Raw genomic sequence first — 13618 nt, forward strand, 5'->3', positions numbered from 1 at the left:
CTTTCTTAATTCTCATAAAATCTCATGGTATCAGAGCGACAAGCTCTTGAACCCTAAGTCTTCCACAATCTTTCACTCTGTTTCTATTTACTTAAAAAAAAAAAAATTGTTCTTCTCATTGTGCTTGAACTGTTCTTAATGGATTCTGGAGGAAATTCAAAGATGGTTGTGATTCCAGTTACTCTCAAGGGAGCTAACTACTTACTTTGGGCAAGGTTAACTAAGACAGCTCTTGGAGGCAGAGGTCTCTGAGAAATTGTTGAAGAAGGCAGAGGCCTTAAGAAGAAGACTATCCTAGGAGAGGATGGTAAGGAGATAGTGGTGGCTGAAGCTGGTGATAAGAAAAGAGTTCAAGAAGATCTCATGGTGTTATCTATCATCCACAACAGTCTTGAACCCTCAATCTTGGAAGCTTACTCCTACTGTGAAACTTCTAAAGATCTGTGGGATACACTTCAAAAGGTGTTTGGAAATGTCTCCAACATCAGTAGAGTGTTTGATATCATCCACAACAGTATTGAACCCTCAATCTTGGAAGCTTACTCCTACTGTGAAACTTCTAAAGATCTGTGGGATACACTTCAAAAGGTGTTTGGAAATGTCTCCAACATCAGTAGAGTGTTTGAAGTCAAGAAGGCTATCAACAACTTGTGTCAAGAGGATACTGAGTTTGATAGACACTTTGGAAAGTTTAGGTCTTTGTGGGCTGAACTAGAGATGTTGAGGCCAAGTACTTTGGATCCTGAAGTACTGAACCAGAGAAGAGAGCAAGATAAGGTCTTTGCGCTTCTCTTCACTCTCAACCCTGGGTATAATGACTTGATCAAACACATCCTAAGAGGACAAGAGCTCCCATCTCTAGATGAAGTGTGCTCTCAGATCCAAAAGGAGCAAGGATCAGTTGGGCTCTTTGGGAGAAAGGGAGAGCTCATCATGGTAAATCAAGCTGAAGAGGCAGAGACCAAACCAGAAGGCGTAGCTAACAAGGGGTACTACAAACCAGAAGATAAGAAGATTTGGGTGTGTGATCACTGTAAGAAGAAGGGTCATGGCAAAGACAAATGTTGGATCCTCCATCCACACCTTAAACCTCAGAAATTCCGGACTCCATATGCAGATGCAAGGGCAAACTTCTCTGGTGAAGTAGGAGAGCCATCTACTCCTAAGCGCACTAATGGTGCTAGTGAAGGAAAGACAATGTCTTTCAGCGGCTGCTCAGCTGTGAGAACTACACAAGATGAATCTATCAAGAAGTCAGACCTAGAGGCTCTCATCAAAGCTCTAAAAGAGTCTGGTAACACACTTGGTATTTCCCTTAGTGCATCATATAAACCGCCTAGAGTTCTGGTTACTTCTCTACATGCATCTCATTCATCTAGTGGTATTAAGCCTTTAGTCATAGACTCAGGAGCCTCTCACCACATGATTAGTGATGCTAGGTTGATTAGTAATGTAGAACCGGTATTAGGTAATGTAATGATTGCAAATGGAGACAAAATACCAATTAAAGGTGTAGGAACTCTTAAGCTATTTGAAAAAGATACAAAAGCATTTTACATGCCATCTTTTGCATCAAATTTATTATCTGTCAAAAGAGCTACCACTGATTTAAATTGTAATGTGATTTTCAGTCCTAATGAGGTTGTTTTTCAGGATATTGAGACTCTTAAGTTGATTGGAAAAGGTGTTACAAAGGATGACTTGTACCTACTTGAAGACACCAAGACTGTTTCAAATTTATCTTCAGCTTTCAGTTCAATTCCTGCTTTAGATAAAAGTGTTTTATGGCATGCTAGGCTAGGTCATCCCCATTCTCGTGCACTAAACCTGCTGTTTCCTGATATTTCCTTTAAAAATGATGACTGTGAAGCATGTATCCTAGGCAAATATTGCAAGACTGTGTTTCCTAAGTCATCTACTATCTATGAAAACTGCTTTGATCTTATACACTCTGATGTTTGGACTGCACCATGCATATCTAGGGAGAATCATAGATATTTTGTCACTTTTATTGATCAAAAATCAAAATATACTTGGCTAACTATGATTCAAACTAAAGATACAGTGCTAGATGCTTTTATTAATTTCCAGAACCACATAACTAACCAATTTAATGTTAAGATCAAAGTATTCAGGTCAGATAATGGGGGGGGGGGAGGGAGTATACAAGCAATGCTTTCAAAAATTACCTAGCCATGAATGAGATCAAACACCAAACCAGTTGTCCATACACACCACAACAAAATGGTGTAGCGGAGAGGAAGAACAGACACCTCATGGAAGTGGCAAGATCTATGATGTTCCAGACTAATGTACCTAAGCAGTTCTGGAGTGATGCGGTCATGACAGCATGCTACCTCATCAACAGAACACCAACAAGGGTGCTAGATGATCTCACGCCATATGAGGTACTAAACAATAGAAAACCATCTATTGATCACTTTCGTGTGTTTGGTTGCTTGTGTTATGTTTTGCAGCCAATGGAGCAAAGAAATAAGCTTGAGGCTAGAAGTACTAAGGCTGTGTTCCTTGGTTACTCTTCAACCCAAAAAGGCTACAAGTGCTATGACCCAGACATGAGAAGGGTATTGGTCTCGAGAGATGTAAAGTTTGTGGAATCAAGGAGATATTATGAAGATAAAAGTTGGGATAATCTCAAGGACATCTCTCAATCATCTTCTGATAGGGCAAACAATCTGAGGCGTATAATGGAGAGTCTTGGCATCAATATGGCTCAACCATCAGAGACTGGAACTGATCAAGAGGATACACAGGTTCCAAGGACTGTGATTGAAGTGGTTGATCACACTGGAGACAATCCCCATCCTGATCCTGATGGGGGGAGACAAGATGATACACATACTGGTCAGGATCATGATCAGGATGAGAGACAACAAGAAGAGACAGTGGAGGAGCCGCACACCGAGGTCACTGAGGTACATTCAGGTGGAGATGAACATGAGCAGCATGTTACTGAAGAAGTCCAGTCACTTAGGAGAAGTACAAGGGAGAGAAAGCCTGCCTCAAACTGGATCAACAAAATTTTTTACTTCAACAGCCAAGCAGTAGCTCATCCTATACAAGCAGTATGTTCTCTTGCTCACTATCCCACAGAGCATCAAGCTTTCATCGCCAACATAGATCAAGAGTACATTCCAAGGTCTTATGAAGAAGCAATGGTAGATGATGAATGGAGAGCATCCGTCGAAGATGAGGTCAATGCCATGATCAGAAATGACACTTGGTATGAAACTGAACTCCCCAAAGGCAAGAGAGCAGTGACAAGCCGCATGATACACACTATCAAGTACTTAGCAAATGGAAAACCAGAAAGAAAGAAGACAAGGCTAGTAGCAAGGGGATATACTCAGGTGTATGGAGAGGATTATTTGGATACTTTTGCACCAGTAGCCAAGCTTCACACCATAAGGATCATTCTCTCATTGGCTGTCAACCTAGAGTGGGACTTATGGCAGATGGATGTGAAGAATGCCTTTCTTCAAGGAGAATTGGAGGATGAAGTCTACATGAGACCACCACCAGGGCTTGAAAACCTTGTCAAACCAGGGAATGTGCTGAGGCTAAAGAAAGCAATCTATGGGTTAAAGCAATCACCAAGAGCATGGTACCACAAGCTGAGTACAACTCTTAATGGAAGAGGATTCATCAAGTCTGAAGCTGATCACACTCTATTCACCCTCACATCTCAGCGTGGGATTGTAGTCATATTGATCTATGTGGATGACATTATCATTACCGGAAGTGATAAGGAAGGTATCATCTTAACTAAAGCTTTTCTTAAATCCTCTTTTGATATTAAAGATTTGGGTGAGCTAAAGTACTTTCTAGGGATTGAGATATGCCGATCTAAAGAGGGGTTATTCCTATCTCAAAGAAAGTACACACTTGATTTGTTGAGTGAGGCAGGTGATCTTGGAGAAAAGAAAGCAAAGACCCCACTGGAAGATGGTTACAAAGTGTTGCGACAGGGGGAGTTTGAAAATAAGCCCTTTGGAGATGAGAAGCAGTACAGAAGAATGGTGGGAAAGCTCATCTACCTCACAATTACAAGACCTGATATTTGCTTTGCTGTGAACCAAGTAAGCCAACAGATGCAGGCGCCAAAGATTCACCATTGGAACATGGTGGAAAGGATATTAAGGTACCTAAGAGAGGCACCAGGCCAAGGAGTTTGGATGGGATGCAACAAGAGTACTAAAATAGTGGGATATTGTGATGCTGATTGGGCAGGAGATAGAGTTGATAGGAGATCAACCACTGGATATTGCACATTTATTGGTGGCAACCTTGTGACTTGGAAGAGCAAGAAGCAAAAAATAGTGTCATGTTCAAGTGCTGAAGCAGAATATAGAGCTATGAGAAATCTCACAAGTGAACTGATATGGATCAAGGGGCTGCTTAAAGACCTGGGGATTGAGACTACAACACCAATCACTATGCACTGTGATAATCAGGCTGCCATACACATAGCTAGTAACTCAGTCTTTCATGAGAGGTCTAAACACATTGAAGTAGATTGTCACAAGGTGAGGCAAGCTGTGGAACAGAAAATCATCATTTCTTGTTACACAAGAAGTGAAGATCAGCTGGCTGACATCTTTACCAAGGCTGCAAGCACTAAGGTTTGTGAATTCATACATTCTAAGTTGGGACTTGTGGATCTCCCATCACATTGATCCTTAACCACAAAGTGGTCTACTCTTTTTCCTTAGCTTGGTTTTTATCCCATGTGGTTTTTTCAAGCTAAAGGTTTTAATGAGGGAATGCTTCATGGTTTCCAAGCTTGATACCTACCTGTGTCAAGCTTGAGGGAGAGTGTTGATCATAAAGCAAAGATGAGTAAACTTAATAATGTAAATTGTAGTAAATGTAAAATGAGGTTGTTTGGTGAGTGGAGTATTATGCCCACATATCATGCACTATCATTTCTTTATTTAGTTAGTGTATGGGAGCCTCTCCTTAGTGCAAGGGAGCCTCTCCTTAGTGCAAGAGAGCCTCATTTAGTGCATGGGAGCCTCTTTGTTTTTGGCTCCCCATTTGATGTATATATAAGCACTCTTGATACATGAAACATGAAAACAATTTAATTTCTCCTTTCTCATTATCTTTCAAGAAAGTCTCTCATTATTTTCTATGTTCTTCATTTAATTTCTCTTATCTTTCTTAATTCTCATAAAATCTCATGGACTAGCAATGATATGAAGATAGCTAAGGGTACAAGAACATGTCGAAAAGAATTATGAGCTCAACATAAAATGGGAAGCCAAATGATGACTTACCTTCTTAAACTGACGATCACCAAAGGCCCTAGAAACCTCACACTACAAGAAAACAGGTCGTTTCCGACTACGGTATTAGTCGGTATTCAGTCGGTAAATGGTCATTTCCGACTGATTGACGACTGATAAGATTCGTCGTAATATACCTCGTCGCTAAATATTTTAGTCGTAAAACAGTCGGTATTTAGCGACTGTTTGACGACTATTATGATCAGTCGTAACTTCAGTCGGTAATTAGTAGGGCATATGGCGACTGATTTACGACTTATTTAGTGACTATTCTACGACGGCTTAGTGACTGAATTTAACGACTGCGTTTAGCGACTGAATTTAACGACTGAGTTTAACGACTGCATTTAGCGACTGATTACACGACTGACTTAGTGACTAACTATCTCTGTAGGAAAACAGTCGGTATATTACTGCTACCGAATCACGACTGATTAGCGACTGAAATGCTTAAAATATACGACTGATTTAGCGAATGATATGCGACTAATTACCATATTTTTTTGGCTGTTAAATATATGATTTTGGTGTATTGTTTTTCTTGTCCATGATTTGTTATTTAAATCTGCTATTAGTACTACTAAAAACGATTTTGAAATCATAAAAGTTTTAAATACATGTACCATACACAAACAAAAGAACTCCATAACTTAGGAGTATTCAAGTTTCAAACAGAAAGAACTCCAAAGAGTTTACAAGTTTCACACATCCAAAAGGTAGTTTTTCACATAGGAGAAGGGAAAGACCTAAACATGATGGGGATCAGATGAAGCTGTTTCTTTGGAGATGAAGTCCAAGAATCTCTGGTCTGTGGTGGTGATGTATTTCCGAACCATTAACAACTCATCGATCGTAGCTTGCTGAGTAGCTATAACTCTGGAACGCTCTTCCTCAACCATTGCCGCAGCAGCAGCAGCTTGGGCACGATCTTCCTCAGCCTTTGCAAGAAGAGCAGCTTGTTCTTTGATTTGGCGTTGAGCTTCTTCAAGTTGCTGTTGCATTTGGATGAAAGAGGACAAGCTTCTTGGGTCATATGCCACTTCATTAAGTTGGTTCTTCAAGCTTCCAAGGCCATAAATTTTCCCCCTGTCATTGGTGAAAGTGGCCTATAACAAGCAATAACAAGCAAGACTATATCAATAACAAGTGAGAGACTATTATGAATGCAAAAAAGAAAATGTTGAGTAAGAAACCCAACCTGAATAAACAGCTCATTCTCCTCTTCTATTGATAGTGGTGGATGCTGCCCAGTCTCGGTGTGATCATCAGTCTCAAGGGTGGCCAACTTAGCTTCTTTTTGCTTCTTGAAAGCCTCAATAACTTGTTTAGCTTTGAAATCACTAAAGGTTCCATCTGAATTTGTATGAGCTCTGATGAATACTTCACCAAAGCTCACTGGTCTTCCCAATTCAACAACCTGAAGTAAAATGGAAGAAAAGATCAGTATAAAATGTTTAAAAACCAAACAGACTTATCACAATGAACAGATAAGAAGTAGGGACTCACCATCTCTTGGTGGAGCTGCATATAAGACTTCTGGCCAGAGTTATGTGTGTGAAAGCCAAGACCTTGACGGTCAGACATTCTAGATGCTGATGCTGTAGCACTCTTTGCAACCGCAGCGTCAGTGTCCCAATAGTCGGTCATTAGTTTCCAGAGTGTGTCGCCTATCCAATTAGGCTGCTGCCGAGATGTCCTTACTTCGCTGACCATGTCTTTCATTCGTAGAAGAGCAATGGCCTCGAAATGTTCTTGCACAACACCAGTCAATGATGGATCCCATGTGTGAGTTTTCTACAAATGAACATAGAAGATACTAGTTAGCCATCAAAAACCAAAGAATTAAAAAAACAGTGTGTAATAAACTTGTTCAAAAAACAGAGAAGAGACAGAGAAACTTACGGCAAATTCCAGAAAGTAGCGTTCTTGTCTGTCTCTAGGCACACGAGTCCAGCTGTAGAAAGGCTTATTAAACTTGTTCTTTAAAATCTTGGTAATCTTTCTAGACAAGCTCGACTTGTCATACCCAAACCTACAAACATATAATTATCATCAATACAAATTTTTAAATTAAATTTCTAAAAGAAGACAAGCAAAGAACATAACTGATAAATAACCAATAAGCAATGAATCATCAAAGAATCATCAACAAATCTATATTCCTGAATCATCAACAATTGTAAGAAAGGAAGACAAAATACCATGTGGTTCCAGGCTCAAGGTTGCGAGACAGGACAATTGTGTTCTTCGCTCGACCTGGCTGGTTTAGGAGGGAGTTCAAAAGATCCATATGGTCAGAGGCGAGATTAGGTTGAACCGGAGCCTCTACATCGGACATATCCTCCTCCTCCTCCTCATCTGGAAAACGAGAATTTTGTGCTTCAGAACTGTGAGGCGATTGAGATGCTCGAACTGGAGCCGGTTGACTTGGAGGAAATGTGTTCATACGTTCAGTCGAGTGAGTTTGTCGCTGTTGAGGTTGAGACGTCACAGCAGCTGGAGTGAGAGGCGACGGAGCTGATTGAGAAGGTGGGAAGTTCGTTTCCGGAAACAGCTTTCTCGGAGGAGGATAATCGCGAACAGATGGGAGATTATTGTTCTTAGGGAGAGGTTTGTTCTTAGGGAGAGGTTTGTTCTTAGGGAGAACGGGTGGGATCGACGGAGATGGATCCCTCGGTATGAAGTCATACTGAGCTGGTAAAGTAGCTGGGCATTGTGTAACCCGAGAGGAGTTGGGTTTGACGGTATTTCGCTTCCTCTTTCCACCCATCTTCGGAGACAGATGCTGGAGAGATCGGGATCGGTGGGAGAGATCGAGATTGTGACCGGTGGGAGAGATCGAGATCGAGCTCGGTGGGAGAGATCGAGATCGAGACCGGTGGGAGAGAGTGGCCGTCGAGATCTGTGGGAGAGATTGAGATCGAGATCGAGATGGAGATGGAGATTGAGATCGTGAGAGAGTGGCTCTAGATTGAGAGTGAGATTAGGGTTTTTTTGTTGGTTCTGTTTCTTCTTCCGCGAAATTAGAAGAGATGAAATAAAATTTTGGGCTTTGTTAACGCGGGCTTTAAGTCTAAAAATTTTGGGTTTTCTCGGTTTAGATCATCAGTCGCCAATCAGTCGGAATTCAGTCACCATTTTTTAAAATGAAAATTAAATTGAAATTCAATATCAAATTATAACCAAATATTTTCGCGGTTCAATAATTTTTTGGAGGCAAAACCGAATTTTTGGCTTAATAGTCGGTAATAAGTAGGTAATCAGTCGTTAAATTTGCAAATAAATTTGAAAATAACTTAGTACGGTTCATCTTCATCTCCATCTTCATCATCATCTGAAGATGATAAATTACATCAGAATTCATCATTAGGTTCTGCATCTGCCACATCGAAATCAATATTGATCGGTTCTCCAGGAGCATGTACCAAATGGTCGACTTCAAGGTCTTCAACTGTGGTCATCAAAACAGCATCATCGTTTTCTTGTTGCAAAGTCACCGGATCTTTGTCTTCATATTCTCCAAAAATGATTCTCCTCGGATTCACTTTTAGAACATTGAGCCAAGACTGCTTCGGTTTTCTTACATATGGATATGGAATATAACAAACTTGATCTGCTTGAGATGCTGTTAAACAAAAATAAATATAGTTAATAAAAATATAAACAATAAGTATATATATACAAACGTACCTAGAATAAATGGATCATATTTGTAGTATTTTCTCGATGAGAGAACATCCACTATTCCGCCATTTTTCCGCCGAGTGCCTCTACCAATAACAGGGTCATACCACTTACACTTAAAAAGTGTGATTTTCAAATCGACTATACCCTCGTACTTGATTTGTATGATATCTGTTAAGATCCCATAGTACTGAGATTCATCAGCTGCATTTGTATAACTCTCTCCTTTAGCACATACTCCATAGTTGCAATTCTTTCGTCCCTCACCATGCGTTTGGGTATGAAACAGAAAACCTCGAGTGAAATAAATTGGCCAGGTTTTGGCTTTATTCACGGGTCCTTGTACAAACTCTTTAACCCAAGCAGGAAAAGGATGTGTTTCGCTCCAGTGAGTAACCTGTAAATATATATACACAAGATTAACACTATGTAAAATTAAGTATTATAATAGTATAACTGAGACGTACATAATCTTTCACCCATATATGATATTCCTCAGCTCTCTTCGTGGAGAGATCTCTTTCAGAAAGGTCTGGATATTTTACAGAAAGAAAATCTTCGAACATGCTATATTAGAGCAACAAAATTAAAATATGAGAAGGTATGCATTTGTTAGATTAGTGTGAGAAATATAAGGTATGGATTTAATTTGTCAAATTATATATACCTCTCAAATGGCTGAAAATAATCACAATTTCGCAAAACATAAGCATGTGCGCATAGATAATCTTTTTCGGAAAGCCAAATTTCTTGCATTTCCCCGCTTGGACGACCTACCTGAATAAATATATCTGGTACTCCTTCAACATGATATACAGGGACTTCACCTACTTCAAATCTTGTAAACCTACCATATTAGGACAAGAGATCCACATTTTAGAAGAAAACATATAAATACACATGAAAAGGCGAACATGTAACTAATTATAACATTTACCTCGATTTCGTTTGTATACTGTCAGCGAAGTAGTGTTCTGAGAAATAAGCAATCTCAGCATTGATATATGCTTCAACTATCGACCCTGCTGCATGGCTATCGACCCTGCTGCATGGCTTTTGTTCGTTGCGTTCGCTTTCAACTTCTTAAAATATCTTTCGAAAAGATACATCCACCTATATTGCACGGGGCCTCCTAGTTCAGCTTCATAGGGGAGATGTATAGTCAAGTGCTCCATCACGTCAAAAAAAGATGGTGGAAAGATCTTTTCCAAATTGCATAGTATCAAAACAATATTTTGTTTAAGTTTTTTTAAGCGATTTTTTTGCAAAGTTCTCGAGCAAAGGTCACGGAAAAATAAACCAATCCCTGCAATATATAAACAAATTTAAAATCGTTAATAACCCAACTTATAAACACTCTTCGAAATGTAATATATCATGAAACTATAATTAATTAATTAATTTGTACCTGATAAAGCAAGATGGACGTTCTCGTCTAGGAGTTCTGCACATATAAATGGAAGTAGCCTCTCCATAAACACATGGCAGTCATGACTCTTCATGCCTGAAAACTTGCGCTTCTCTATATCAACACAGTTAGCTAAGTCGGAAGCATAACCGTCTGGAAATTTTACCCCAACTTTCACACATTCCAATAAACTTTTCTTGCGCTCTCTCCCAGTGTGTAGGGAGGAAAAGGAGCTTGACCACGACTATCAACATGTAAGTGTTGCCGATCACAGAGAAGTTCTATATCCAATCTTGACTTGATTGTGTCTTTCGACTTACCCTTCACACTCATAAGAGTATTCATGATGTTGTCGAAAAAATTCTTCTCAATATGCATAACATCAAGATTATGTCGAAGATTTAGGTCCCTCCAGTACGGCAACTCCCAGAATATGCTTTCCTTGTGCCAGTTATGTTCCTTCCCATATCCGGGTTTCTTCTTATCGTGACCATTTCCACCGCACTGGGACGTTTTTGGTGGATTGACACCTTTTAACCGCTCAGAATAAACTTGCTCACCACTCAAAGATTCAGGTGGAACTTCATTCATAGCATGTTTTCCCTTCAAGAAGTCCTTTCTGTTCTTCCTCAATGGATGGCCACGAGGAAGAAATCTTCGATGACAATCAAACCAACACGTCTTCCTTCCATTCTTCAGATAAAAAGCCTTTGTATCTTCCATACAAATTGGACAAGACAACCTACCATGAGTCGTCCATCCTGATAGCATCCCATATGCCGGAAAGTCGCTTATCGTCCAAAGAAGCACAACCTTAAGATTAAAATTTTGATTCAAAGAGACATCGTATGCTTCAACTCCAGTAGACCACAGCTCTTTTAACTCCGCAATTAGAGGTTTGAGGAAGATATCTAGACTAGCTCGTGGGTGATTTGGCCCAGAATTCAAAATTGTGAGAAACAAATACTTTGGATTCATGCACATACCAGGAGGTAGATTATATGGAGTCAAGATCACTGGCCACAACGAATGATTATTAGACATCCCAAATGGATTGAATCCATCCGTAGATAAGCCGAGATAAACATTACGGGGTTCCTCTGCAAACCGGGGATGTTGATCTTGAAAGTGTTTCCACTCTGCTGCATCTGACGGATGAGACATTTCACCCTCCTTTGCTTGGTGCTCTGCATGCCATCTCATTGCTGCTGCTGTCTTCTTGCTCTGATACATTCTCTTCAATCTGTCAGCAATAGGTAGATACCACATACGACTATATGGCACTTTGGTTCTACGTCGTTCGCTTCTAGGCTTCCATCTTGGTGCATCACAAAACTGACACTTATCCCACCTTTCATCTTCTTTCCAGAAGATCATACAATTGTTAACACACACATCAATTTTATAGTACGGGAGACCCAAATTGCGCATCAATCTTTCTGTCTCGTAATGTGAACCGGTTGATTGGTTTCCAGCTGGTAAATAGTCTGTCAACATTTCACATACCGAATCAACGCACTTTTCACTCAAATTATAATCCACCTTATTTTGCATGATCCTAGAAGCCAATGATAATTGCGAGTGACCTTCTCGGCAACCATCATATAAAGGATTTTTCGCTTCCTTCTAACAAGTCGTAGAATTTCTTCGAGTGATTGCATTCCGGATCTACTGCATTTTGATAACTATCACCATGTTGATAGTTATCAAAACTCACATTATCTCGAAATGCATCATTCACCATTTCCACATATCTATCTTCTACTGCATTACCAATGTGATCTTCACTACCACTTAAATGCGTCGGATTAGCATAACTTGTTCCTAAAGCCATATCGAGTTCTTCTCCATGCTTGTACCACACATAATAGTCGAGCATAAACCCTTTACTATATATATGTTTCAAAATTCGATGCCCCGGGAGAAATTTCTCATTCTTGCAAACACTGCAAGGACAAAAGAATTTACCATTATTATCCTGTGTTAGAGGCTGACTGTTTGCAAATTCCATGAATTGCTCTACTCCCGTTGTGAACTCTTCCGAGAAATTCCCCGTTTCTTCATCGATCCTCTTGTACATCCAATCTCGAAAGTTAGTGTAGTTGTAATTACCTCCCATTATGTGACTGAACGTTTTTTCTGACTTTTTTATTCTTTCAAGCATCGCTCGAAGAAAAAATGACTCGGTTGGGTGTATATATAGAAAATGTTTCCGACTGTTTTCCTACTGATTTACGACTGAATTTGCCGACTGATATATTTGGTCGTAAAAGGTTGTTACACCAAACTAGTAACGACATTCACGTGTTTTATACCGGTTTTTGACGACCGAAATGTGACGGTTTCACCTAATATATATCAGTCGCTAAACAGTCACTATATTTCCCGACTAATTACCGACCGATGCTTACCGACTACACATTAGTCTGTAGTCAGTCGCTAATAAACGACTAGGTTTCTACTGAATTCTGTAGTCGTTATTTGGCGACTGATTACCTACTGTTTTATTTCTGTCGTAGCAAAGTCGCTAATCAGTCGTGAATCAGTCGGTATATTTAGCGACTACATAATGAGTCGGTAAAATCAGTCGGCAAAAACGTGTTTTCTTGTAGTGTCAAGACGCCCTTGTAAACGTCCATTTGTGCTCACAACACCACCTGACTGCGAAACTCAGACCAAGTTACTAACAGAGTATGTGGTACTCAATTTACTGTGATATCACTTGTCTTGCTCATCATAGAGAAAAACCTTTTGAATGCGAGAACGCTCCTGCTTATGCTCTCTTGTCAAAACAATTGCTTTGAGTGGATTACATGCTTCTGTATGATTCCCCGATTATACCTTTTGATCAACTATCCAGACGCACACTGCTGTGACGCCATCTTGCCATCCTCCTGCGCCATACACAAATGTCAGGGAGAAGAAAGATTCTATGGAGGAGATATTAGCAAAGCAATCAACAGCCGAGAGAAAAGCTCCTATGCAGACAAAGCATGTCACGAATTACCTGAAACACTTTCTTGTAGGAGCAACTCATCGGTCTTCCGGAAGCTGGTAACAAAGCTGTGTTAACAGTTCAAAATCAATGGATGGTAATAGCCACAATGAGATGATTAGATAGCTGAAAAAGACGTATAGACTGAACTTATATACCATCAAGTATGAAGTGAAACCAAAACAAATCTTTGCTCTGCGAGAAAGACATTAATAATATAAT

The 13618-nt window shown here is 39.9% G+C and overlaps 1 pseudogene; it reads right to left on the minus strand.

Annotated features, from left to right (window-relative positions):
• Positions 1-13618, minus strand: part of LOC125587060 — an 81674-nt pseudogene that overhangs the window by 6502 nt on the left and 61554 nt on the right.

This window comes from Brassica napus, chromosome C5 (assembly GCF_020379485.1).
Source record: "Brassica napus cultivar Da-Ae chromosome C5, Da-Ae, whole genome shotgun sequence".
Taxonomy (NCBI): Eukaryota; Viridiplantae; Streptophyta; class Magnoliopsida; order Brassicales; family Brassicaceae; genus Brassica; species Brassica napus.